At 45.5% G+C, this 13,319-nt stretch overlaps 1 long non-coding RNA gene across 1 annotated transcript in view; it reads left to right on the top strand.

The window, feature by feature from the left end:
- Window positions 1-12,492, top strand: part of LOC119386518 (uncharacterized) — a 91,720-nt gene extending 79,228 nt beyond the window's left edge. Inside the window, exon 3 of the long non-coding RNA XR_005182310.1 lies at window positions 11,006-12,492. This is a non-coding gene — a long non-coding RNA (uncharacterized LOC119386518). The remainder of the gene's footprint in view (window positions 1-11,005) is intronic.
- The last annotated feature ends 827 nt before the right edge of the window (window positions 12,493-13,319 follow it).

Here is a 13,319-nt window from a genome sequence, read left to right as displayed (position 1 = left end):
AATCAAATAAGCGTCACCAGTGTCTAACTGCCAGAGACTCCTACGTTCAAAACAGTTCAGTCATTAGAATATCTTACAATTCCTCTATTGCACTTAGTCGGCATTGCTTTATCCGCTCTAAGTTCTACCATTGGGCAGTTGTGCGTGTAGGTAACCTTGTTATTTGTGCTACACGGAACAACTTGTGTGAACAAAATACGTAAGGAAAGCTGGGTGAGCACGATGAAAGAATTGCACGATAAAGCTCGGAGCTTCGAACGCTTCATCGATCGCGCCAACAAAAGATGACGGGATGAGGACTATAACGCAAATAGCCTTCCTTTCTAGCGCTATATATCATGCCACAAGAGCAGCGGCATAGCAGCGGGGCGATAAGAGTTACGCCGATCTCCGGACCTTGGGAGCCAACAGGACTCGCGGTGATGAAAAGTGCGTCAAGCTAATGCCCGCACGAGTTATCCTGAAGTATAGCCAGGCGAACTCTCCCGGCTGCGCCTGCTTACGCGATAACAGAAAAGAATGTGCGCCTCGCCTTTCAAAAGCGAGAATGAGGTGCCCGCGTGCGTAAATATGATGCAATCATCTCTCATCTAACGTCTCTTCATAACAACCTTGCCATGTATGTGCAATACCTCTGAAAAGTAAGACGAAAACGGAAAGTGGGACATCCACGCCTTGTATCCTTTTGTCGCAAGGCCACCTTACAAACAGAAAGTGTGAGAAATGTGATCACTAGGACAAAGGTGGCAACACGAAAGGATCGTGTTTCGTTCATCCTTCGTTTTGTCATTTGTGCACCACACCAGCAGCTGTGCCCATATACACAAAACAATCTTACGCTAAAAGTATTCGTAAGAGACGGAAGGGCGGAAACAGAAAGACAGAATTGAAGAAAAACAGCGCAATGAAAAACGTGGACAAAAAGTTCTGTCTTGCCCATAGGTCGGCAAACTCACTCATGAGTCGACTCACTCAGGCTCACTCAGACTCAGATACAGCCGTGAGTCGGAGTCTGAGTGAATCCGAGTGAGTAATAATTTGGTGAGTTTGAGTCCCAGTGAGTCTGGCTGAGAAAAACTTGAGTGAGTCTGAGTCCGAGTGAGTCCGACTGAGGAAAAGTTTTGTGAGTCTGAGTCCGAGTGAGCGCTAAGGGCAAAATATATTTCATGAGTGAATCTGAGTGAGCTCCACATTTTTTGCCGACCTATGGTCTTGCCTCTCTTTTTTTGTCTACGTGTTCTTGTGCGCTGTGTTTCTTAAAAAAATTGGCGAAGCTTGCACTAAGCCGCGCAAGGCTCGAAGCAGCGAAACTGGACGATTTTCAAGACTAATCTGGTTGCTTCTAAGTTGTTTCTAGGCTTCACCTAGGTGATGCAGGTTGTTTATAGGTTGCTTCTATGTCGTTCCTAGGCTTTGGCTAGGTGGTGCTAGGTTGTTTCTGCGTTGATTCTCAGCTCAGAGAGGTTGGAGTGAAGCCACAGACAGTCAAAAGACTCTACACGGATGTCCAAACTCTAGACAGTGAAACTCGCGCTAGAACCAAGCGTTCCCGCCTCACAATTATCTACGAGCAGTCGTTGGCGTACGCGTTTCATCGCTTCGGGGTCTTCTCGCAGCCGCCGTTACCTTTCCGGTCACCTAGTATTCTCTCGTTGTACGTACTCAGGGTCTTCGGCTCGCCACCGTCGCTTCGCAGCCATTTTTGTTGGGCTAACTGTTGCCTCCTTCATTTTTAGTGGGCCAGTGGTGAGTAGTGAGATTTACCCAAATTATGTGGCACGTACCCGTTTATGATGGTGATAGCATTTTTCGTTCGGCGGACAAGGGACGATTTCCTAAACGGCTTCGCTGTTAAACAAGCGCCAATTAGCCCACTAGAAATGCGTCTATATTGGCTAACCTATGCGGGAAGAACGGGATTAAAGAGAAGGAAGAGTCGCATGGTCCCTTATGAACTTACTTAAGACGACTCGCAGGCGAAAGCCATTTTTTGCTTTTCTCCTCAGTCGATTGTATTGATCTTCCCCGTCTGCAGCTTTATGAACCTCGCGTGGTGTGGGTACTGCATCCAAAATCGGCCCACCAAGTGAGGAGGTCATGCGATGATGTCGGCGTGTGACGCTATGTTGTGTAACGTCATAGCGACGTGATGATGACGATTTTGACGATATGTGACGTCATTATGACGTATTGATGGCGCCATACGTGACATCTTCACGGCGTCGTCTGTGATAGCGTGACGTTTTTGTACATCCATGTAGATGCCGCGAGCGTAACTTTCCGCGTCTGATGAGGCATCTGAGGGCTGCGCCTTAATAGATGTATGAGCAGTGGCTTCAACGAGTGGTGTGGTATTGAACAATGTCAAAGGTATCCGCAGATGTGCATGGTTTCCAAAGAGAATATTTCTGCTAAAGCTGATGCTGTACTTATTATTATGGAAGCCAGCACGTCAATCACATGGCTATATGAACCTCGGGCTTGCTAAATTTGAGCCTTTAACTACACGTTCACGCATGCCTGTTCGTTCATATGCATTTCCTAGGAACAGAAGAAGATGAAGAAGCTTGTGCGCCATGATGTTTACGAACGGCAGAGGTAGCACCATTTTCCATTATAGCGAAACAGCCACTTGGGCTACTTGGTAACGATTCATCTTAAGAGCAAAAAATGTGGCGCAATACAAAACAGGGACATTTAGAGGAGACAGATCGACGACACAGGTGCACATTTCATTACTCGGTCAATATTAGCGTGACGGCCCGGCCTTAGAATCTGCATTATAGACCGAATTTAACGACTTCGTGTAAAAAACGACTCATGAATGGTGGATAATGCGACAAGACTTCAATAAGAGTGGCCGTTTTTATTGGTGCAATTTTGGCCGTGTATGCATCATGCTAGTGAGCTCGTTGAGAAAGAAGAATACGTGCGAACAACCATTGTATGGAGGCATTACTGAACCCAGATACCAGAAATATTCCTTACTTCAAGATTCCATAAAACCTAAATTACCATTTCAAGAATATGGTCATCTTTCTTTTGCATGGGATAAGAAATGGTGTCCTACGCATAAATTGGAAGTATCTTTTACAAAATTTCGCTGCCGTATACCTCCTCTTAATTTTTATTTATACAGGTCTGGTCTGCTGCCATCTCCTCTACGCTTTTACTCTCAAGAACCTGAAAACACGATCACTTCTTACTTACTTGCCGTCGTTTTACTAGCCTCAGGAAAAAAACATTTCGAAATCTTATTCGGAAAATTAATTACTGTTAACTCTGAAAACATTCTTTCCCTTGGGGCATCTTCTCTAGGCCACAGTAACAGCAACGTTTGCTTAGCCGTATGCGAATTTTTTAGGGACACAAGAAGAAATTTTTGTTAATTATTCTTAATCAAAATTTGGCACATCCGACTTCCTCGCGCTAATTCATTGTATTCCATATGATTGGCACAATCCTCTTTTTATTAGTCCATAAACTAATAATTCTTCAAATTTTCTAGAACCCTACACGGCCGATTAGTTCCTTTTTCTTCGTGTACATTCTAAGCTTCTCCACTTATATTAACCGCCTGTATCATGGCCAATCCACCGTAGTGGGTAAGAGCCAAAAAAGAAGGGTCAAGCAAGCATGTGTCTGGCGTATGCAGGAAAGCAGTCTACAGGCACAACAGGCATGAACAGCGATATTACCATATATAGGGGGCCACTCAAAATCGCACAGTTTGCACAGACTCTAACCTTTCATAAAGTTAGCGCTACTACTACTATTGCCCTCCCATAATACTCACGGCGAATAAGGTTTCGTGCAGTTCACCTGGAATGGCCACATGTAATTCCACAGCACAGCTCTCATCCGCTGTTGCACGTGCCCAATGTGTCCATTGCACGCAAAATATAATTGGAAGTGATGAGTTAGCAAAATGTTTGGAATGAACATTTGCAATTGACATTCATATCACTCTGCGGATTGGTACTTTTGTATTTCATTCACGGATTACCGGTTCATGGGCATAAATAATAACTTACTAGAATTTATAGTTCCGTGATATCGCGTGCTACCATACGACGCTGCTATTAAAAATTTCAACCTGACTTTAACGTTAACGCATGACTAAGACATTTGAACGGTAAAAAGTGCAAAGTGATCTGAATCTCCCGAAAATCGCCTACTTGTATGCCTCCTTTTGTAACATCGGTGGCTCCCTGCAAGACGAATTACCCTCGTATAAGCAGCCAGCTATTCACATAACCACCATTTTTTGGCAACTACGCGAACTACGTCGTCAATAATGCTAATCGCACGTTAAGTTATTCACGCCACATCTTGCCAAGGGCATCATAATGGCTTAAATTAACAATACATAATGTACCTGTAAGGCCTAAGCTTGAGTATGCGTGTGCTTTCTAGGTTCTAAGTAAAGTATTTTATATTAACCAAATTGGACTCAGCAGAAAGCCTTAGTGCGCTTTTCAAGTGAATAATCGATGAAACACTCATAGCAAGTTCCATACCTCGTTTTTCGCCTGCCATTCAATCAACTGTCGACGATGACTATTGAATGTGCAAGGCGCTAATAATCGTACCTTCCGTCTTCACTAACCGCTCCGTTCTTTAAAGCGTCAGGACATCAATGGAATTGAGAAAGATAAATAGAAGCAATACATACTAAGGAATTCACTAACGCTCCCCTTAGCGATACCGGTTACACGTTTGTAGCGTACGCGACTAGCTTTTAGTTACCGATAGTTGGCAACAACGAGAAACCTATCTTTATTAATTTTTTTCGAGTGTGGAGCAGTGGTCTGCTGATGTTGGTACAATATAAAATGGATACTAATTTGCGCTGAACACGAAGGACCACGTGGAGAAGACGACTGCATGAGACGAGAAATACACAAATTCCGAGTCGCACGATTTGCTGCACTTGGCTTTCCATTGCATTTGAAGCGAAGCTTTCTCTGTGACCGTCCTGCTGCTGGAGGTTTGACCCCTCCTTAAGGAATCGAACACTTCTACTTCGGCTGTAGCCGTACAAGGCAAGGAGCAGCCTGCCTGCCAAGGCGCAGGCGGGACTATGGCCGCTATTGAAGAGGACGAATGGCCGCCAAGAAGGAGAGCCGTGTTTAGTCAGGAATAATGGCAGAGGAGGCGTCGGGTTTGCATTGAACGTGCGTTCTGATACTTGCCTGTGCGCGGGAAGACCGTAGGGCGCTTCATCTCTGCCTCCGAAAGGAGGCCGGCTGCATGAAAGAAATGGTGGAGAAAGCCAGCCCACCTATTTCCTACAAAGATGCATCCTATTTGCACCCCACAAAAAAAAAAAAATAAAAAAATCGGCGGATAAACCCACAAAACCTCGTCATCGCGGTATTCTGTTATCGCGAAATATAAGTACAAATATGAAAGCAGTCAGCATAACCGTAATTCAATGCCGAAAATTCAGTTTTGCATGCTCTGTCGACCTTTGCCATTCAGTAAAAGCATAGAAGGTCCTGTGTAGCGCAGCGCGTTGCCCATTGCAACATCGTCGTCATGCGTTAACGTCCGAATCGTGTAGAAAGCGTGCGGCATATCTTGTGGGTTGGTCGTCTTCACCCCGTGGCTTGTGCGCTGTCCCTCGATGTCGTCCGTTCGCGCACGCTGCTTACGATGCCCTCGTCAGTGAATTCTTCGTGAACGACCGAATCTTCATCATCACTAATGATATCGTCGACACCGGCGCTATCGGGAACCTCGCACTTGAGGAAACAAACCCCTGCATCGCGCAGTCATTCGGGCTCTACGCACACCACAGTGGCACCTGCGTATTCGCGCAGATGGTACAGTCAAACAGGCACGGAAAACCGCACGCTACAAACAGTTTTCGATCACGGCCGGGCGTAATGGCAGCCCGCGTTGCGCATGGCACACCACCCGATGCTATTAGGGACGCGCAGAAGCAGCATCTCAGCAACTGCTCTCGACGCACAAAGAGTAGTCGCTTAGTCATATGTAGCGCCGACCACGCTTGCGGTAAGCCTGCCACAACTACTGCAACGGCGCAGGTACGTCTGGTGCCGCAGAACTTCGGCTGCGCGTGAGGTGTCCTAAGTGCACGGCGAAGTTAGCTAGCCTGCCAGTCACGTGACATGGCTAGATTTGGCAAAATTGGGTGAGCGTACGCAGAAAAAAATCACATCATATCCACGGAGTGAATGATGATGAGTGGGCGAAGCTGCGGAGGTTCATCGGTAAACCGTGAATCTTCCGTGAATTCTGCCCAGTACATCATCACCGACGTGAGATCGGGCGCGTTTATACTAAAGGTTCGATGAGTTACGACGACTTGCAGCTCACTTTAATTTTACATGTACGCTGTGAATTTTCATTGTTTAGAAAACCATTGCTTTAGAAAACATCTGGCGTCTTTCGTTTTGCTTTTAGAAAACATCTGGCGCCTTTCGTTGGTTTATTTCATCAATCAACGGCGTTTTGAACAAAATTTTTATTGTTTAATCACGCATAGGAGAAATCTCACCAGGCACTACCTTGGAGATAAACAATGGCTGCTAATGGGAATGAGAGACAGAAAAAGTCGGCTTTTAGCTAACACTTACACTTCTACTTCTACTAACGTTTCCTACTGGAACATGCCAATGGCTGCTAATGGGGAATGAGAGACAGAAGAATTCGGCTTTTAGTTAACGCGCACGCTGCGAATTTTTTATTGTTCAACAACGCACAGGAAAAATCTCCCACCGGCACCACCTTGTAGGTCAAGATCTGGTACTAGCGTTACGACTGGTTACGCACTACGACTACGACAACTACGAGGGACGAACGGGTGCCGGTTTAAGGAGCTTCGCCCCTAAAAACCACGCAGCGAACGCAGAACAGTGGACAAAACTGAACGAATGCGCAGACGACGTGGTGTGCCGATGTAGCCATGGCGAAAGCACTCCTCCGTCGGGGAGTGGCCACGTCGCTCAAATGGGTCCCGGACCTATTCTAGGGTGAACTGTACTATCGATGTCAAATTAAGGTGTGAGGCCGAGTGTCGGAATTTTTTTAAAAAAGCGATATTCACTCGATAATATAGTCTAGATTATAAAACACACCTTTCTAGAAGCATGTGAGCAATCTGAAGCAATTCCTATTTTTTGTAAATTTTTCATATTTAAAATTTCTTTAAAATGTGCCTTGCGCGAACAGTCCTAACTCAGGCCACAGCAGCAGCATAGGTTTTGCGGCGAAAAGATTGCTGCTAGGTGATCATATCTTCGAGATTATATATATATATATATATATATATATATATATATATATATATATATATATATATATATATATATATATATATATATATATATATATATATAGTAGTGGGAAAAGAATCACGCGGACCCCGATAGAATAAGGAATGAAGAAAGAAACTACCACTTTCGTTGATTCGGCACTGTATATTTTCACTAACGTTCCGTCTGGTGGACTTTGACAAAGTCTGGTATATATATATATATATATATATATATATATATATATATATATATATATATATATATATATATATATATATATATATATATATATATATATATATATATATATATATATATTGCCGCTTTATAAGGACCTCCCTCCAATGAACCGAGACTTTAAGCCCGGGTTGTAACACGTTCGGCTTATTGCTATTTGCCGTCCTTTCCACTGTTTTCTTCAGCGATTTGTACAGAGTACAGAGCGCACTAACCTCCGCTTACACTGGCGTCATTTCAAACCGAACCTAGTTTCAGGTCGATCTTTTGTGTGCAGAGCGTGGTGGAAGAGATAGTATTTTTTTTTTTTTTGGGGGGGGGGGGGTGTTTTAGCCGTAGATAGACTACATATTCTTAAGACGACGGCACCGTATCACACTTTGTCGAAGCAAAAAATATCTACGTCTACAACTTATGAAAGTTTCAGATAAAATTCACAGAGCAAAAATACATCAAAGTGTTCACTGATCGCTACGTGGCTAGCAGAACTTACACACCTTCAACTTCTGAACAAACTATATCAGTGAGTTGTTTGCTATAGCACTGCACGGAAGAATGGCAACGATGCGAAGGAGAGGTCGTGCCACGAATGGCACAAATTTCACCGTTATTATTTCTCCCTCAAGTCGTTTCGCACAATCAGGGCAATAGAAGGTGACGGGAAATGTTCAAGCCTTAAGCGTTTTTCTCGCTGGAAGTGCAGCCTTTATGAAAGCACTGAGGGGGCACCAACGTACTATTTAATGTACCAATCCCAAGGGCCTCAGCGAAAGCTGACACGCAGAAATGCATTCCGGCGCAAACGGTAACATGATGACAAACGGCACGCTCTCTCTGATTGAAAATTCAGCTCACTGTGTACTTTTGCCGACTGCTCGGGAAGGACTTTACAAGATTTTCTTTTTTAAATAGAAAGGCAAGAAAAAAAGAAGTCGGAGGAGACCACGCAATCTTCGGCTTCACGTTTTGTCTTTGAGTTCTCGTTGTCTCCATTTTGTGGAAGTACGGGACTAACGAGATTAAAGTTTTCTTGGCTTTTTCTGAAATGCGGGAGCCTCACGTTGCAAGGGCACCATACATCGCGAGTGGTTTGGACTCAGAGCGTGTGTTCGGTGTTTCTTTGTGTCGTCATTTCATTTAACCTTCTGTTTCGGTGTACACTTCAACACTCTATCATTATTTTATTGAAAAGCTTATCACTACTTTCTTTGTTCTTCGCAGTAGACATTCAGCCTGCGCTAGGTGCGTTGTCTGAAGCCGCGTTGGGATTGGTCACTTGTTTTCGCATAGTTTGTTTGCAACAGAGAAAGAAGTGAGGAAATGAATATATGTATGTTCCGGTCATCGAAGTGGCGTAAAAATAAATTACGAGCATGGATTTGAAGAACCGAATCGGTGATGTAAGCAAGGTGCATAAAACGTTAGGGCAGCTATGGAAAGCGTCGTTTATTGTGCAAGTTTATCATGTGACAGAAGTTATTTTGGTAAAACGTCGATATGCCTTAACTATGACAAAAAAGAACATCCAAATAACGGCAGCAATCTGCTAACGACCGATCTGGTAACGGACAGCGTGATAATTTAACTTTGGACTACATATGCATGTGATCAGGGATGAATTACTTCACAGGCTTCCGAGCCTATCATTTGAAGGGCACGCGAAAGGATGGGGGCAGTACGCGCCAGAACAGTTAATTGGCCAAGTTGGTGTGCGTCCATCTTGACCGAATAAACAGTACAAAAAAGGAACGAGAACGAGCGAATTTCAGCGTATGTTCTCCGTCGTTTCTTTTGCCCGTCCTCGTTTTTTCGCGCTGTTTATCCGTTGAAGGCATTACGCGGACGTCGCGGGCCTGTCGCCAAATGTCAGAGCAGCTCTAAAGCAAGCGCAAAAGTGGAGTCCAACTTCTGCTAACGGATCGCCAGCAGCGACGCGCCACCGGAGGAATGTTAGAGGATATGCAAAAGGAGGAACTCAGCGTGACGACATCAGACAGGGTGTACAGAGCGACCCGCAAAAACTGGTGCCTGGCTCTCGACGCGTCCCCGTCGTGACACGTTTCAGTTCTGCTAATACTGTAATCAATCAGGTGATAGAGAAATGCGCGGAATACAACCAACCCCTATACATAGCCTTCATAGATTACGAGAAGGCATTTGATTTGGTGGAGACATCAGCAGTCATGCAGGCACTGCGGAATCAAGGCATCGACGATGCCTATATAAACATAATGGAAGAAATCTACAGCGGATTTACAGCCACTATAGTCCTCCATAAAGAAAGCGACAGAATCCCAATAAACAAGGGCGTACGGCAGGGAGACACGAGCTCTCTAATGTTATTCACCGCGTGTTTACAGGAGGTTTTCAGGGCCCTAGATTGGGAAGAGTTAGGGATAAGAGTTAATGGAGAGTATCTCAGTAACCTACGATTCGCTGATGACATTGCATTGATGAGTAACGCGAGAGACGCATTACAGCTCATGATTACTGAACTGGATACGGAAAGTAGAAGAGTGGGTCTGAAAATTAATATGCATAAAACTAAAGTAATGTGGAACAATCTTGGCAGAGAACAACGCTTTGCGATAGGTGGCGAGACACTGGAAGTTGTAATGGAGTATGCCTACTTAGGACAGGTAGTAATCGCGGAGCCGAACCATGAGAGTGGAATAACTAGAAGAATAAGGATGGGTTGGGGCTCATTCGGCAAGCATTATCAAATCTTGAATGGCAATCTACCACTATCCCTCAAGAGGAAGGTATATAACAGCTGCATGTTACCGGTACTTACCTACGCAGCAGAAACCTGGAGACTTACAAAGAGGGTTCAACTTAAATTGAGGACGACTCAGCGAGCGATGGAAAGGAAAATGATAGGTGTAAACTTAAGAGACAGGAAGAGAGCAGAGTGGGTGAGGGAACAAACGGGGGTTAAGGACATCATAGTTGAAATCAAGAAGAAGAAATGAATATGGGCCGGGCACGTAGCACGTCGGCAGGATAACCGGTGTTCATTAAGGGTAACTGACTGGATTCCAAGAGATGGCAAACGCGTGAGGGGGAGACAGAAAATTAGGTGTGTAGATGAAATTAAGAAGTTTGTAGGTATAACGTGGCAGCAGAAAGCACAGGACCGGGTTGATTCGCGGAACATGGGAGAGGCCTTTGCCCTGCAGTGGGCGTAGACAGGCTGATGATGATGATGATTAATACCGTAAATGGGCACGCTGCTACAATAACAACAGTAATGCCGTTGGCTGCCATCGTGAGGTGTGTTCTGAAAATTTTGCTATGCGACACATTATGACCTCCCCGAATCAAACTATTTCTCTGAATCGCCAATAGCATTGGAAGCACCCGCACTTTCTTCGGAATCGCTACAGGTGCCTTCCCTCGTTCACATTGCGTTTATCCCCCTTCGTTGTATTACTTATTGCAAACGCCTCGCTACATTGAAAGTTTTGTCTTCATACCTGCAGGTCGAGTTCAACGAATGCTGTACGATAAGGATGCCAGCGGTGGAGCGGTGAACTCGGCTGCGACACAACCGACGCACATTACCTGCGTCAAAAGTGCAACAATGCAAGAAAGCATCGCATCAATCTTCTTTCGACGTGCTGGTCTGCCTATGTAGCACTGAAGCTTGTTGACAGGGTGGCGCCACCTGTAGGAAAATTTCGGCAGGCTCTTTGGTTGCACCCTCGAGCTGAATTTTTTCCCTTCTTGTTCTCTTTCTTGTCATTTGACCTTTTAGCTTAAATGCTGCCAGAAAAGTTCGCGTGCTAAGCTTGCACAACCTTAACATCCTGATGCACTAAGCGGCAAGAGCAAAGAGGATTTCACTCAAATGGGATAACCCTAGAGGGCGAGACGGACTTCGAAAGTCTTTGCGATTGAATTATAGACTTTCACAGGAGAAGGCCAACCGCCGCACCAAGCGAACGTAAATTTGTGAACTTACGAAAAAAAGCTTTCGTACGTAGTGAAGTCCTTTACAGCTGCCACATCGAGTCCTACTAGTGCTCTTTTATTTAAAGAAACACACAGAAAAAGCATAATTTCGACCCCAATAACAGCACTGAAGATTTATTCGTTGGTTGGCCTGTCTACAAAAAGTGCTGTCGTCGTCGATATAAAGGAGAAGACAAGGTCCGCTTGCGAGGGCGCTGCATTTGAGCTCCTCTTTCCAGCTGGTCGTTTGCGCAGAGTAGGACGGGTTCTTTCGAACGCAGCTGTCTGCGAGTACGTCACTATGCTGAAAGCGCGTACGATCCGACATTCAAGCAGTAAAGTAATGCGGAAAGGAGACAAATAAGAGCGATCCCCAGTATTTAACGTGTTCTGAGTGTCTCTGAAGTGTCTTGTGGCCCATACTGTGTTTATTGGCTTCTTCGTGCGGATGTTGCGCTGTCGTTCCTGGATGAAGTGAAGCAAAGGGCAATGACTAGTTGCAAGCGCTGAATTTAGCGTAGCTCCTTTCTTGACACGTGAATGCACCTGCACGAAGAGGAAGCCTTCACTGCGCTTTCGAAGAGTCGCCGAACATCTACTCTTCAGTGAACTCCGGGAAGTGACATTCAGTGTTACATTTTGCGGTGGTGTGTTTGCTTTCGTCGCGCTTGCTGGTTAAGACTGGCTGCCCTATTGCTTCGTCAACTAAGCGGACCAAACGCGTTTCCAAAGAGGTGAATGCGTCGTCACGGCTACGGTGTGAACCACAGGCGAGTGCGCCAGCCCGGTGAGCCATCACCGCTGAGACCGTGATGGAGGCATGGCGGTTCGCATAGGCGCCCCGTGTTGGCCATGCGAGCCGCTCGCAACAGGACTATCAATGAGATTGGTGGTGGGCTCGAGACAACCGGGAGTTCCTCCATCACCACCACCCCCATGATGACCAGCACCATGTGGCCGTCGACTACGATGCCCACTCCTCCGTTACTGGGACACGCCCTGCGACCACCGAGGCCCACCGGTAAGTGTACATTTAAGATTATATTTGAGATTATACAGGGTTCAATGCAGCATAAGCTAGAGGCCCGAGTACTCTGCAGTTTCAGTGCACGTTAAAGAAAACCAGGTGTTCAAATTAATCCGCAGCGCTACACTACGGTGTCTCTCGCAGCCTAAATGAGTTGCTCTGGAATGTTAAACCCCATGAACCAAGCAGGCAGAATAAACGGCGAAGCTCCGGCTTGTAATTACGCTCAATGAGAAGCTGAAATAAAGATTTTTTTTTTGGAAATCCAATAATAGAAGCACAGTACGGTTCTTTTCTTTCAAGCTGGCGAGTGCCAGTGCATGATGACGATGAAAATCCTTATCGACATTTCCTTTGGAACACGGTGACAACGAGTAACGTACTAGCTTCTCTGTTATCATGTAGTGTTACTTCATAACTTGCAGCCTAGCATCCTGGCTATCCAATTCTCATTTTAACACGAAAGTGTCTTGGTCCACCAAGACTTCAGTGACGTATTTCCGTCACGCAAATGACGTCGTAAATATGCACATGATTAGATGGCAGAGAAAAGTTCCATCAACGGGAGTCGAACCCACGACCTCGCGGTCCGCGACTGCAGATGTCGGACACGCTATCCACTGAACCACCATCACACGCTCTGGAGAATTTACAAACGCGACTTTTGTATCTCCCACTGCCCTCTCACAGTGCTTGGTCGGCGGGGTGGTGTCGCGGTCTGGGAGCGGTAAAGTGAAGTAATGCGTGATGGCCGCGGCTTCCGCGATTAGCTCCTGCAATGCGGACTTGCTACGCGTCTGTCCCATTCGGCGCGT

This window comes from Rhipicephalus sanguineus, chromosome 3 (genome assembly GCF_013339695.2).
Source record: "Rhipicephalus sanguineus isolate Rsan-2018 chromosome 3, BIME_Rsan_1.4, whole genome shotgun sequence".
In the NCBI taxonomy this organism is placed as follows: Eukaryota; Metazoa; Arthropoda; class Arachnida; order Ixodida; family Ixodidae; genus Rhipicephalus; species Rhipicephalus sanguineus.
Note: the sequence above shows the minus strand (reverse complement) of the source record. Positions and strands in the feature narration are given on the sequence as shown.